This window comes from Bubalus kerabau, chromosome 22, assembly GCF_029407905.1.
Source record: "Bubalus kerabau isolate K-KA32 ecotype Philippines breed swamp buffalo chromosome 22, PCC_UOA_SB_1v2, whole genome shotgun sequence".
NCBI lineage: Eukaryota > Metazoa > Chordata > Mammalia > Artiodactyla > Bovidae > Bubalus > Bubalus kerabau.
This window is the reverse complement of record NC_073645.1, coordinates 45,401,053-45,415,662: the sequence shown is the minus strand read 5'-3', so window position 1 is coordinate 45,415,662 and position 14,610 is coordinate 45,401,053. Positions and strand designations below refer to the sequence as shown.

General features: G+C 48.8%; 1 long non-coding RNA gene across 2 annotated transcripts in view; it reads right to left on the bottom strand.

Annotated features, from left to right (window-relative positions):
• LOC129636889 (uncharacterized) overlaps positions 1–12,453 on the bottom strand; it is a 60,723-nt gene extending 48,270 nt beyond the window's left edge. The window contains exons 1-2 of one of the 2 annotated variants that reach the window (XR_008707183.1): positions 12,357–12,453; positions 498–648 (exon numbers count right to left, since the gene is read on the bottom strand). This is a non-coding gene — a long non-coding RNA (uncharacterized LOC129636889). Of the gene's footprint in view, positions 1–497; positions 649–5,825; positions 5,928–12,356 lie in introns of those variants that run through there. The other variant, XR_008707182.1, reaches the window with a different exon arrangement.
• Positions 12,454–14,610: the final 2,157 nt, after the last annotated feature.

Below are 14,610 nucleotides of genomic sequence, written 5' to 3'. Positions count from 1 at the left end.
CATCAGCAGGCTCCTGCAGCCCTGCCTGCCCCTCCGGGAACCCCCTACCATCGTGCCGGGGAGGCCTCACTGAGATGCATCACTCTCGGGACACAGGACACACCTCCAGCAAGACTAAGACAAGACTCCGCAGCCCGGAGCCGTCCTCTCGCCAGCCTCCCTCTCCTTCTCCCATCTTGGCCGCAGACCAGCCCCTCACGACAGCGCTCCGTTTTCTCAGAACCACTGCATGACTTTCCAAGTGCTGCCATGACAAAGCATCACAACTTGGGCGGCTGAAGACAACAGGGATGAATTCTTTCACAGTTCTGGAGCCAGAAGACCAAAAAACACGGTGTTGACAGGACCACGCTCCCTCTAAAGGCTCTAGGCAACAGCGATGTCCTTCCCTCTGGGGACACACTCCTCTGCCCACCTTCCCACCCACCTTCATCATCCCATCCCCCTGCCCCATCCTGCAGCTCAGATCAAGCACCCTTTCCTCCAGGCAGCCTCACCTGATCTTTGAGGTTGGTCACACTCGCCCATGTCTCTGGAGTCCCCATCCTCACCGTGGGACTAGCTGATTACCATCTGTTCCTCGCATTGGACTGCTGGCTCCATGACGACAGGATCAGGCTGCTTTGCTCAGCACTGCGGTCCTACCACCTAGAAAAAAGCCAGTGCTCAAAACACTGAGTATAAGTGAAGTAATGATTGAGAGCCTGTGCGCCAGGCCACAGGGGCACAAAGATCCAGGTAACAGAGGCAGGGTCTCCTAGTCTCTCGACTCAGTAAGGAAGGCGAGTGGACAGACATCTAAAACCCTGGATGAACCGTGCCGACAAGACTGGGAGAGGGGAGAGTCAGCAGGGATGCAACTCAGAGGTTTAAAGGGAAAGATCAGAGAGAAGGGCTTCCAGGCAGAGGGACGAGACTCCAAACAGGTTCGGAGGTGAGAAAAGTTCCCATGGATGTGTGAAGGGGGAGAGTCACTCCTTGCCCAGAGGACCGGCCAGGGCCAAATTAAAGCCAGTTGTCCAGGAGAAGGAGATACCCAGAGAGTGTAGACCTGCCTCTGCAGCCCATCACCTCCACACCCATCCAGAGTGCAAGCAGCTCAGAGATGAAGTTGCCTGTGCCACGGCCAATGGACGGATATGGCTGGTTCTGCGTCTTGACTGGAGCCCTGTGTTGTGACCACAAAGCCGTGACCTTTGTCAGTGAATGTTCAGTATAGGTCAGTGCCTCAGGGGAAACCAAAGCCTGGGGCTTTTTTCACCAGGTCTCTGAGAAAGCACAGCCAGTACCTTTCAGGAAACAGGGTAGAGAAGATGCCCCTTCCCCAGCTGGCCAGTCTCCTCCAGTGGCTGCAAGTGACCCGGGGAGGCCCATGGCAAGGCCCGGCCTGGACATAGCACCTCTGAGCACTCAGAACCACCTCGTCTTCCCTCCTAAAGTCCCAAGAACTCCTGGCCTGGCTTCCAGAAGCACGCTCCAGGGAGGCTCGGGAGTGCTCCGTTTTTGTTACTTCCTGAGCGTGACTAATGCAATTTGTCCCTTCTCTGCCACCTACACAGAGTCCTTCCCACTTGCCTCAGTGCTGCCAGAGTGACCTATTGTGCAACAGGAAATCCATGCTGATCAATGCGGGGCAGGCTGCATAAGGCAGGCAAATTACACAAATATGAGTTAGGGATAACTATGATTAATCCTTTGGCCAGGCATGGCCCGGACTCCCGTCATGCCCTGGGGCAGCTCCGAGGTGACGGGGCTAAGGACGGCACTTCTGATGGCCGCAGTGCCCAGCCATTCATTACCGTGACGTCCCCATCACCCAGCCTACTGATGAGATTATTGATCCCAGGAAATAATCATATGAGATGCATCGAGGTAAGCATGGGCCATTGTCTTTGTAAGCATTTATTGGCAAAGGAGGTAAGCTTTTCGTCATTTTAGAAGAGCCTCACTTTTTTGAATTAATTGATGGCACCTTTTCAAGCTAAACGTCAGTACTTTTGTTGGAAGAAAAAGCAGAGGAGAGAGGAGAAAACAGGAAGGACAAAAACCCAATGTGCAGGGAAGGCCTAGAAAAATGAGAAGCCCGGCCCCCAGTAGATGGTGCTGTAATCAAATTCTAAAACCTGTTACACCAGATGTTTAGAAAAGTACTAGAGGAAATGAAAACCCCACAGACAGGGGAGCCTGGCGGGTGACAGTCCACAGGGTCGCAAGAGTCAGACACGACTTAGCAGCTAAACAGCAACAACAAAGGAAGTGAGGCGAATGGACAGCTTGTTGGAATCAAAGGTACACAGTTAAATGGATGAATTCTTTCACGATTCTGGAACCAGATGACCATTTCCCGCAGTTTGGGTAAGGATATGATGACGTTGATGATGAAAGCAAGGCCTCCTTCCAGAAATCGCAGGCTGGGAGGGTTTTCTGCCTCTCAAGGAGCCAGTCCAGTGAGACTGTGGGTGATCACAGTGCCACTCAACCAAAGGACTTGCTCCCCACACACACTGGTCCCTTGGAAATACCAAGAAAATTTGTGAAAAGGCCCTTTCCACACTGAATACTAAGCTGGCACCCAGAGCTATATTTAGTTCCACCCCAGTGAGAACAAAAATCATTCATATGCATTTTCACCACATAAGGAAGTTTGTCTATGAGAAACTTCAAGCTTGTAAAATGCAGGGATTTGGGGTTGGGTCCCTTGGAGTGAAAGGAGATCCAACCATTCCATCCTAGAGGAGATCAGTCCTGGGTATTTATTGGAAGGACTGATATTGAATCTGAAACTCCAATACTTTGGCCATCTGATGCGAAGAGCTGACTCATTTGAAAAGACCCTGATGCTGGAAAAGATTGAGGGTGGGAGGAGAAGGGGACGACAGAGGATGAGATGGTTGGATGGCATCACCGACTCAATGGACATGAGTTTGAATAAACTCTGGGAGTCAGTGATGGACAGGGAGGCCTGGCGTGCTGCAGTCCATGGGGTTGCAAAGGGTCAGACACGACTGAGCGACTGAACTGAAGTGAACTGGAGTGGAGTAGGTTGGGAACTGAGTGTTCAGAAGCATGGTCTCTGGAGCTAGTGCTGTCTTGCTGGACCGATGCAGAGTTCTTCTGGGCCTGTTTGAGTCCAGCTCTTCTCCAGAGTGGCCCAAATCCCTCAGTAAGAGGTGAGGGAAACCCTCACCAAGCCCTGGAAAACACCTGACCACAGCCTGTTGTTCTGTGGACAGCTGGGAAAGGGGGATAGAGGGGTGAGCTGCCAGCGGCGGGGAGGCAGAGGTGTGCAGGGAGACACGCCTGTGGATTTGCACACTCAGTGGTCAGCAACTCTGGCACCTGTGGGCTCTATGCAGCTCCTGCATCTCGGCTGCCCCAGCTGGCTTTGCCAGGCTTCCAGCAACCCTAGGAGCACCGAGCCATCTTCATAAAGATGTAGAAGTCCCTCCAGGGCTTCAGACTCATGACTGACTAGCTGACAAGTCGCCAAAGCTCCTGAGACAGTGCCTGCATTTTACAAGCCTGAATTTACAAGCCATTCCAAAGTCGTCAGGGTGGAATTGGGGTCAAGGTCAAGGTCAGGCATCTGGATTGCTGAGTGGTGGCTTGATTCCTGGGGACAGTGTTGAGCTGGACCCAGATAGGGGCACAAGGCATCACTGGGAGTAGAGCTTGGGACAAGGAGGATGCTGGGACCATGTATATTTCCATGAAGAGGCAACTGCTCAGTTGACCCTGGTCTCATCTCAGAGACATAGTTAGGCTGGGAGGACTTTGCGGGTGATAAGAATCTTGATATTGACCCTAAAGGTCCAATAGAATGTGATCAGTCAGGAGGCAGGAGGCACGGAGAGAACAGATATAGATATATAGATGGGCTTCCCTGGCGGCTCTTTCCCTTCCCTCAAAGACAAGGGACAAGCTCTGAGTACAGACTCCATAGGACATGGGCCCAGGCAGGAAGGCCCACCTCCCCACCCCCTAAACTCCTCACCAGAAACACACCGGCATGTCCCCGTGGGGCTGCCACCATGAGCTTCCCATGGGTCACCAAGCTGTGGTGTCACAGGCTTGTTCTAAAAGCCATAACTTGAGGCCATGCACCCGCAGCTGCAAAGCTACAGAGCCCTGCTACTGTCAGCAAGACTCCTCTCTCCAGGGAGCAGGGCAAACCCATTGAGGAAGCACTTTCATCCTGACCTTCTCAGGGGGGCACTTTCTACACGCATGACTCAGCCGCCTCTCCCTCCTGTTCAGCTGTGGCATGGTTGAATCCCACAGTCAGCCAGGGACCTCAAAGAAATGAACTTCTTTATAACTGAGAAAATGAGGCCGAGGTTCAGGACCAAAAGAAGAACTCTGTGAGTCAGGCTTGGATGAAAACATCCAAAGCTTGAAGTCAGCCAGAATGATTCTCTACCAAATGCAAGTGGCCAGCAGCCTCTTGTGTAGCATCCTCAGCCCTGATCTTCACGTCTGTGCCAGGCGTCCCAGGACACAAGTTCTCCCAGAACCTTTGGCCAGGACCAGCCCCACTCCTGGTGGTCTCTCTTAGCAGCACTGAAGGAGGAGAAGCTAGGGCACAGCTAGGCCCTTCAGATGCCTCCAGGCTAGAGTGAGCAACGGCAACTCATGCTGGGTAATTTCCTGTTGTCAACTCGACCGATCTAGGGGCAATCCGGGTGAAACACTATTTTTGTGTGTCTGTGCAGTTGCTCCCAGATGAGACTAGCATTTGAACGTGGACTCGTGAAAGTAGTTTGCCCTCCCCAATGTGGGTGGGCCTCATCCAATCCTCTGAGGGTCTGAATAGAACAGTCCTCCCAGGAAGGGAGGATTCAGCCCCTTCCCACCTGATGCGGGAGCTGGGAGAGAGGTCTTCTCCTGCCCTTGGACTGGGACCTACACCACTGCCTCCCTCTCAAGGCTCCCAGGCCTTGAGACTCAGACTAGAATGACACCTGTGGGTTTCCTGGTCTTCAGCTTGCAGGGGGCAGAGTGTGGGACTTCTCAGGATAGATAGAGATACACAGAGGTAAAGATAGACATATCAGTTCAGTCAGTTAAGTTCATTCGCTCAGTCGTGTCTGACTCTTTGCGACCCCATGAATTGCAGCACACCGGGTCTCCCTGTCCATCACCAACTCCTGGAGTTTACTGAAACTCATGTCCATTGAGTTGGTGATGCCATCCAGCCATCTCATCCTCTGTCGTCCCCTTCTCCTCCTGCCCCCAATCCCTCCCAGCATCAGAGTCTTCTCCAATGAGTCAACTCTTCGCATGAGGTGGCCAAAGTACTGGAGTTTCAGCTTAGCATCATTCCTTCCAAAGAAATCCCAGGGCTGATCTCCTTCAGATGTATATGTAGATATAAATACAGATGACATAGATATAGATATAGATTAGCTTCCCTGGTGGCTTAGTGGTAAGGAATCTACCTGGCAATGCAGGAGTCACAGGAGACATGGGTTTGATCCCTAGGTCAGGAAGATCCCTTGGAGAAGGAAATGGCAACCCACTCCAGTATTCATGACTGGGAAATCCCATGGATAGAGGAGACTGGTAGTCTACAGTCCATGGGGTCGCAAAGAGTCGGACACAACTTAATAACTAAACAACAACAACAACAACACAGGTTTAGATATACATATCCTGTTGGCTCTATTCCCTGGAAGTCGTGACTACACAGAAGAAACTTCCATAATATAACTACCAGGTTACCCTGAGGAATAAGCCAAAGACAGACCCTGAAGATTGTTTTATCTGAATCACATAACCATCCTTTTAACTGCTCTTCAACAAAGCCATAAAAGTCTGACGGATACCTCCAGCATCTGACGGATACCTCCTGCATCTGATGGAATTCTGAAAGTGAAGATGTCCTGGCTCACTGCAGGATTTGGGGATCTGCCAGGTCTCTCTTGAGAAGCATTGTCAGGCAGCACCTCCTCCTTCACTTGGCCCAGAGGAGCAAAGCGGGGATTGGCAAAGGCCTGGGCCCTCCGAGACCCTCCAGAAGCAAGACTGGGAGGGAGAATGTTGGGAAAGGTGGGCCACCAGGGGAGGGGCCACGTCGGCTTAGCTGCTTTTTGCTTTCCACACCCAGCACTTGGTACAGCAGTTCATTTCCAGCCAGTCACACACACTTAGACTATTGCCCAAGTGCCCCACATTAGTGGATTCAAAGAAAACAGCTGCAAAGTCAGAAAATGTATTCATACATCACCTTTCCTGAGTAAGACTTCCAATGTTTCCAGACTGTTGGCCTACAGATGTGTCTCCTTGGGCTGCAGAATCTCATTTAATCCACCGTGGGCCCCTGCTAACAAGGAACGGCCACAGGCTGATAACTTTTGAAAGTGTGAAAGTCAGTTCTTAAGCTGTTTGTACCAGGTGGGTGGCGTGGGGGAAGGTTGCCAAAAATCGTGTTGTGCCTGGTAGTTGTTACTAATAACTGTATTTCTCATACTCATTGGTGATGAGAACACCGCTTAGATGGCGTGCCCAGAACAGCTTGTGACGGATTACTGTAATCCCATGTTCTGTTTTCATTGACATCTTCCTGAACCATCAGATAACTGCACCATCACCATGGCCTCAGGGAGCAGAGGATGCAGACTGATTCGCAGCCTCTTAGAAATGGGCTGCTGCCTCCTGAGCCTCAGCAGTCAGCTTGTAAAATTCTAGGTGAACTGCGGACCTACTCTGTGTCGTGTCCACAGTAGGCATTCCAGATGGATGCGTGAGAATAAATGAATGAAGAGAAAGTGATTTGTACCCTGTAAAATCCTCCGCAGCTCAGGAGGGCTGAGGGTTCACTGTAATTTAATTTCACGATCGAGTGTTCTACAAAGCTTCCTAAGCAATGATGCAGCTTTGCAAGAGTACAAAATACGGCTTCACCCTTCCATATAAACAGCAAATTTTTTTTTTAGTAATAAATGATAATTATTTTATTTTATTTTTTTAATTTTATTTTATTTTTAAACTTTACAAAATGCGGTGGCGCACTCCTGTAGTCCCAGCTACTCGGGAGGCTGAGGCTGGAGGATCGCTTGAGCTCAGGAGTTCTGGGCTGCAGTGCGCTATGCCGATCAGGTGTCTGCACTAAGTTCGGCATCAATATGGTGACCTCCCAGGAGCGGGGGGCCACCAGGTTGCCTAAGGAGGGGTGAACCGGCCCAGGTCGGAAACGGAGCAGGTCAAAACTTCCGTGCAGATCAGCAAATATTTTTTGAGGGCCACGCTGCAGGGAATTCTGGGAACAGAGCGGTGAACCAAGAAACAGTTCCTGACCTCATGGAATGTAGCCTGGCAGGGGACCAGAAGAGTAAACAAGTAATTACACAGACGGGCTTTTAATTACACACGTACAAGCCATGAAGGAAGTGTGCCGGGTCTTGTGAGAGCGAACAATGGTGGCTGCCTGGGTATAGGAGTCAGGTGTCCCTAAAAGAGAGACACTGAAGCTGAGACCTGGGGAGGAGAGATGAGGGGGAAAGTGAGAGCAGCAAAGCGGTTCAGGACAGCGAGGCAGGAAAGAAAATCAGATCCAGAAAACTGGAGGAGGGGTAGATGATCAGGAGCTTGACCATGGCATGGCCAACAGCAGTCCCCTTCGGTGCCCCAGAGCCCAGCTCCTGAGGGCTGGCAGCCAGCGGGGAGGAGAGGGCCTCGGTGCCTGGATGGAGGTGAAGGGACATCCTGGATTCTCTGTGGTCCCCAGCGCATTCCCCCTGCACCACAGGGGCGAAGCCAGACTGAGTCCAGAATCCCTCTGCCCACGTGGCTCTGGGTTAGAGTCAGCTGATGAGCTTGCTCTTCGAGATTTGAAAAATGGAAAGGACAGAGGAGCCACTATTCATCTCCAAGGGGCAGCTGCAGGCAGACATACAGACAGACAGCATATCTATGGCCTGAAGTTTGCACACCCACTTCGGTGCCGCAAGCAGGGAGGTTGGCAGAGGAGGGGTCCCCACTGAGGTTAAGGATGCCCAGGATGGATCATTTCTAGGGCAGGAGCTGGGCATCTTCTGAGCAGCTGTCCCCAGCCCTTCCAAAGGCTGCGTAAAACTCTATTCCCCTGTATTAAATCCTTTTTCTATTGGGATACCTAAATGCAAAAAAGCAAAATGGCTGTCTGGGGAGGCCTTACAAATAGCTGTGAAAAGAAGAGAAGCGAAAAGCAGAGGAGAAAAGGAAAAATATAAACATCTGAATGCAGAGTTCCAAAGAATAGCAAGGAGAGACAAGAAAGCCTTCTTCAGCGATCAATGCAAAGAAATAGAGGAAAACAACAGAATGGGAAAGACTAGCGATCTCTTCAAGAAAATCAGAGATACCAAAGGAACATTTCATGCAAAGATGGGCTCGATAAAGGACAGAAACGGTATGGACCTAACAGAAGCAGAAAATATTAAGAAGAGATGGCAAGAATACACAGAAGAACTGTACAAAAAAGATCTTCACGACCCAGATAATCATGATGGTGTGATCACTGACCTAGAGCCAGACATCCTGGAATGTGAAGTCAAGTGGGCCTTAGAAAGCATCACTACGAACAAAGCTAGTGGACGTGATGGAATTCCAGTTGAGCTGTTCCAGGTCCTGAAAGATGATGCTGTGAAAGTGCTGCACTCAATACGCCAGCAAATTTGGAAAACTCAGCAGTGGCCACAGGACTGGAAAAGGTCAGTTTTCATTCCAATCCCAAAGAAAGGCAATGCCAAAGAATGCTCAAACTACCGCACAATTGCACTCATCTCACATGCTAGTAAGGTAATGCTTAAAATTCTCCAAGCCAGGCTTCAGCAATATGTGAACTTCCTGATGTTCAAGCTGGTTTTAGAAAAGGCAGAGGAACCAGAGATCAAATTGCCAACATCCACTGGATCATGGAAAAAGCAAGAGAGTTCCAGAAAAACATCTATTTCTGCTTTATTAACTATGCCAAAGCCTTTGCCTGTGTGGATCACAATAAACTGTGGAAAATTCTGAAAGAGATGGGAATACCAGACCACCTGATCTGCCTCTTGAGAAATTTGTATGCAGGTCAGGAAGCAACAGTTAGAACTGGACATGGAACAACAGACTGGTTCCAAATATGAAAAGGAGTACGTCAAGGCTGTATATTGTCACCCTGTTTATTTAACTTCTATGCAGAGTACATCATGAGAAACGCTGGGCTGGAAGAAGCACAAGCTGGAATCAAGATTGCCGGGAGAAATATCAATAACCTCAGATATGCAGATGGCACCACCCTTATGGCAGAAAGTGAAGAGGAACTAAAAAGCCTCTTGAAGAAGGTGAAAGTAGAGAGTGAAAAAGTTGGCTTAAAGCTCAACATTCAGAAAACGAAGATCATGGCATCTGGTCCCACCACTTCACGGGAAATAGATGGGGAAACAGGGGCAACAGTGTCAGACTTTATTTTTCTGGGCTCCAAAATCACTGCAGATGGTGACTGCAGCCATGAAATTAAAAGACGCTTACTCCTTGGAAGAAAAGTTATGACCAACCTAGATAGCATATTCAAAAGCAGAGACATTACTTTGCCAACAAAGGTTTGTCTAGTCAAGGCTATGGTTTTTCCTGTGGTCGTGTATGGATGTGAGAGTTGGACTGTGAAGAAGGCTGAGCACCGAAGAATTGATGCTTTTGAACTGTGGTGTTGGAGAAGACTCTTGAGAGTCCCTTGGACTGCAAGGAGATCCAACCAGTCCATTCTGAAGGAGACTAGCCCTGGGATTTCTTTGGAGGGAATGATGCTAAAGCTGAAACTCCAGTACTTTGGCCACCTCATGCGAAGAGTTGACCCATTGGAAAAGACTCTGATGCTGGGAGGGATTGGGGGCAAGAGGAGAAGGGGACGACAGAGGATGAGATGGCTGGATGGCATCATTTAGAGAAATTTACATTAGGGCACTTACAAGTAGAGGCTGATTTTTAAAACATAAACCAAGCCATAAGTACCAGGAAGAAAAGGAGACAAAGAGGAAAAGGACAACAAAGTAGATTAATAGAAACATACAGATCAGACCTTAGCACCAGGGGAAAAAAAAATGACTCAATGGACATGAGTCTGAGTGAACTCCGGGAGTTGGTGATGGACAGGGAGGCCTGGCGTGCTGGGATTCATGGGGTCGCAAAGTGTCAGACACAACTGAGCGACTGATCTGATCTGAAAGGTCTGTCCTGTCCTGGGGGGGAAGTGAAAAGTGAAAGTCTCTCAGTCACTCTTTGTGACCCCATGGACCATACAGTCTATGGAATTTTCCAGGCCAGATACTGGAGTGGGTAGCCTTTCCCTTCTTCAGAGGATCTTCCCAACCCAGGGATCAAACCCAGGTCTCCCGTATTTCAGGTGGATTCTTTACCAGCTGAGCCACAAGGGAAGCGTCCTGGGGGAAAAGGCCCCAGTAAAGCACTGCCACCCAGACTGCAGCCCCTACCGACTCACTGCTTCTCTCCCAGGATGTTTGCCTTTGAAAAGTTAGATGTGGGGGTGGGGCAGGGGTGATATCTTCAGGTAAGTGTCACAGAAGTCCCTTCCTGTAGTAAATGCATAGAAAGCAAGCAGTGTAAATGCGTTTGCTGATACTATGGGGACAGGTCAGCTGGTCCAGGACAAAACCACATTTGAATCTGACCTGTAGGCTACTGCTGCTGAGACCTATCTCAGCCCCAAGGGAAGGAGCAGGGGAATCCAAGCTAATTACTTCCCTTCTCATCACTTTGAAGTCAAAGAGAAGGCTTCAAAAATGGGTGCAGAAGCAACTGGGATGGGTGAGAGTGAATTTTAGTCTCTCTCATGCCAACTTTTCTTCCAGGAGGTATGATTTCTGCTCAGAGTGGAGCCCATCCCATTAAGAGGGTACTGCCAGCAAGAGGGTGCAGCTCATCATGGCTGATTCAGACTGAGTCAAGGCTCCTCCCGCCCAGATACCCTCGCCCCAGAGGCCACATTTCATACTAAGGCCTCCCTGCATTCTCCATGCCACCTCTGCCTGTTTATTTCCAAATCTTGAGAGCAAGCCAGTTTTGAGAATGCAGGAATGACTAAAAAATAAAAGTTTATTATCCAAGATCTCACAGGTGAAATTCCAGGTAATTCTTTTGAAAAATTGCCACCTTTTTTCTTTCGATGGGGTAATAAAAATTCCATAAACAATCACACCCTCAGCAGCCAGGAAGCTCAAAACCAAACTGAACACACGGGGCCACCTGCTCCCTGTGCCCTTGTGATAAACAAAGCTGCTGCTGCTGCTTTCTTTCTGTGAATTTGATTTGCTCGTTTGGGGTCTACAATCTTTCATGGATCCCTAACACAGAGAAATTTACATTAGGGCACTTACAAGTAGAGGCTGGTTTTTAAAACATAAACCAAGCCATAAGTACCAGGAAGAAAAGGAGACAAAGAGGAAAAGGACAACAAAGTAGATTAATAGAAACATACAGATCAGACCTTAGCACCAGGGGGGAAAAAAAGAGCCATGGTAGAAATTTCATATCCTCTTAAACAGCGAGCAAAGGCCAATGGTGATTGTGGGTCTCCTTTCCAATAGGCACCATTTGAGAAATGTCCTGTTCTGAAACATGGGAAAATGAGAAATTATAGAACCTATCTAACAAATCAAAAATAAATGAAGTAACAACATAAAGGTAGATTTACCGTTATTTATAATTTACCATTTTTACCTTGTTTTCAATTGTCTCTCGTCCTCTTCATTTGAGGAGCCCATTACATTTTATTATGCTAAACCCTATCTTCTGTCACATAAATTACCGTTAAAGATCTTAATATTAAAGCCTCTTAGCTCCGAGATCATATTTCAAGCTTTGTTCAAACCAGACGTTAATGCTGGAATTGAACACAGAACACTTTGTCATCATTACCTATGATCTCAAAAGTATAATACAATTTTTGCTATATATGGCACAAAAATGCCTCTTGGTATAACACTGAATTATGGAGATATATTGATTTCTGCAGTATTTTGACAAAACAATAAAACTAAACCTGTTAGCTCCTAAACAGATACCCAGACATCCACCCAGCCATGATGGCAATGGTCATGAAGATAAAGGTCTCATTTAGCCCAGTTAAAATAGGAAACTACTCAAACCTGTGTCCATCCTGGCAGTTCCTGCAGCTCGTCGTGTTGAGGTTCCTTTCTCTTCTCAAGGGCAGTTAGGAGAGGGAAGGGAGAGCCAGTTTTGCCATTGGGCTGGTTCAGATGGGGATTTCAAACCAGCCCTTACTTCCCACTGGGGTAATCTCAGGACACTCCCCTAACTTCTGGGAGATAAGCCTCCCCATAGGTAAAATGAGGACGGCATCACCCTCAGGGGATTACCTGTAGGCGTGCATGCTCAGTCACATCTACCTCTTTGTGACCCTGTGGACTGTAGCCCTCCAGGTTCCTCTGTCCATAGGATTCTCCAGGCAATACTGGAGTAGGCTGCTGCTTCCTCCTCCAGGGGATCTTCCTGACCCGGATCGAAACTGCATCTTTACCACTGAGCCACGTGGGAAGCCAGAGGGGATGAAGTGAATAAACACACAATGTACCTAACTTACCCTCAGGGTCCCGTATGTAGTAGGTGCTTGATAAAAGATGCTGTCAAGACTATTCCTGGGAGAATTGTACAGACCTGTGCCTCTTACCCACAGGCTGCTGGGAATGAGCTGGAAGAGCCGGCCAAGTTCTCATCCTGCCTTTATCATCATCTTCCCTTGGGATCCTGGGTTTGCTTTGGATCCTGAGACTCATTTCCAATTCTCCATTTCCTCATCTGGAAAGCAGGGTCAGCATGCCTGCCCGGCCAACCTCAGAGGGTTGTTTGGTGATAAAAATGCAGTAAGAGAGGTGACAGTAGCTTTGCAAAGAGAAAAACGCTACCTGTGCCTAAAGGATGAAGACCGCGAATCAGTACTATGGTTTGAAGCTGTAAGCACACTCAGTGCCATGGTGATCCAAATAGGCAGTTGGCCAGCATGACAAGAGAACTTCCCAAGGAATACATCAACCTGTCCTTTTCCCCTTAGTAATGGTGTAATATCCCCTCACCCACAGAACTAACTCCCCCCACCACCCTTGTAATGGAAAGATTAATGCTGCTGCCATAGTGCTCACATTTATTAAGCTCCTACTATGAGCCAAGAACTGGAATATTTTCACATAAAATGGTTATCCCATTTTCTTCCCACAACTACTATGATTTTGTATTTTACAAAGAAAGAGACAGAGGCTCAGAGAGTTTGAACCGTGCCCAAGTGTCAAGGTTGCTGAGCAGACGCCCAGGGTTGGGATGCAGGTCTGACTCAAATCCAAGGCTCTCTCCACCAACATCTGTTGGGATCCATCCAGGATGCTCATGTACAGGTCTCTCTGGATTGTTGTGGAATAGTTGAGATCACTGGGTAGGTTTTTAGTTGTTGGAAAAAAAGACTGTCACTGAGCCCTAAATCCCCAGATCTGGTCTTGTTAGCACCTGCTCTGAACCAAGGTTTGTTCACAACCCAATCCCCAGACTCACTGATGATCTGGAAATGGCCCCACAGCAGAAGCCCATGGAAGCCAGGAAAGACACATCTAACTGGTCATGATTCCTGGTTATGGGTGATGTTGGGGAAATTAGGGGGCTTTGGAGCAGGAAGGCCAGGTTGACTCTTGCCTGGCAGAGCATTCATTAGCAAGGTCCCCAACTTCTCTGACCCTCAGTCTCCTCCTCTGTAAAGTAGGAAATTATGAGATAAAATAGCCATGACTCTTCCCTGGTCAAACTGTTGGACAGTGAAGTGAGATCCTGGATATGAAATAGCTCTACAGTCAAATTTGACCCCAGTGCCCTGTCACCTTGTCCCCACAGGGTCTGAGGTCCCACTTTGGTGCAGACACTACAATTGCACCAACTAAAGTTCCTGTTCCAAGACTAGGTTGACCTGCAGTGAAATGCAAGGTCTCCCTAACAACTGCACCATCGTCCACACAAGCCTAGCACGGGACCCTGCAGAGTCACATGCTCTGTGCCTCTGATCCCTCAGGCAGCAGGAGAACGTGTGCAAAATGCAAACAGATTCACGTGACACACACACGCCTTTAAACCCTTCGTGGTCCCCCCATGTCCTTGGGATAAAAACAAAACTCAGCACTGCCTGCCAGATCCCACGTGTGGAACTCCAACCAGATACAACACGTGCTGGTCCTCCAGTCACCACCCAGTCTGCCTGGGTGTGCTCCGTCTCCCAGTCGTGTCCGACTCTCTGCGACCCACCAGGCTTCTCTGTCCGTTGAATTTTCCTGGCAATTATCCTGGAGTGGGTTGCCATTTCCTTCTTCAGGGGATCTTCCCAAGCTAGGGATCAAATCCACGTCTCTTGTATCTCCTGCGTTGGCGGGTAGGTTCTTTACCACTAGTGCCAACTGGGAAGCCCCAGTTTGCCTCGTTACCTCCTAGTTATCCTTCAGACCTCAACTCTGCTATAATATCTATGTGTCTTCATGCAAAACCTTCCCCGCAAAATAAGTAACACAAATGACGTCTATTTCGTAGTTCCTACCGCAGTAGTCATTTCACATTTATTTGTGTAATTCTCTCACATCTGCC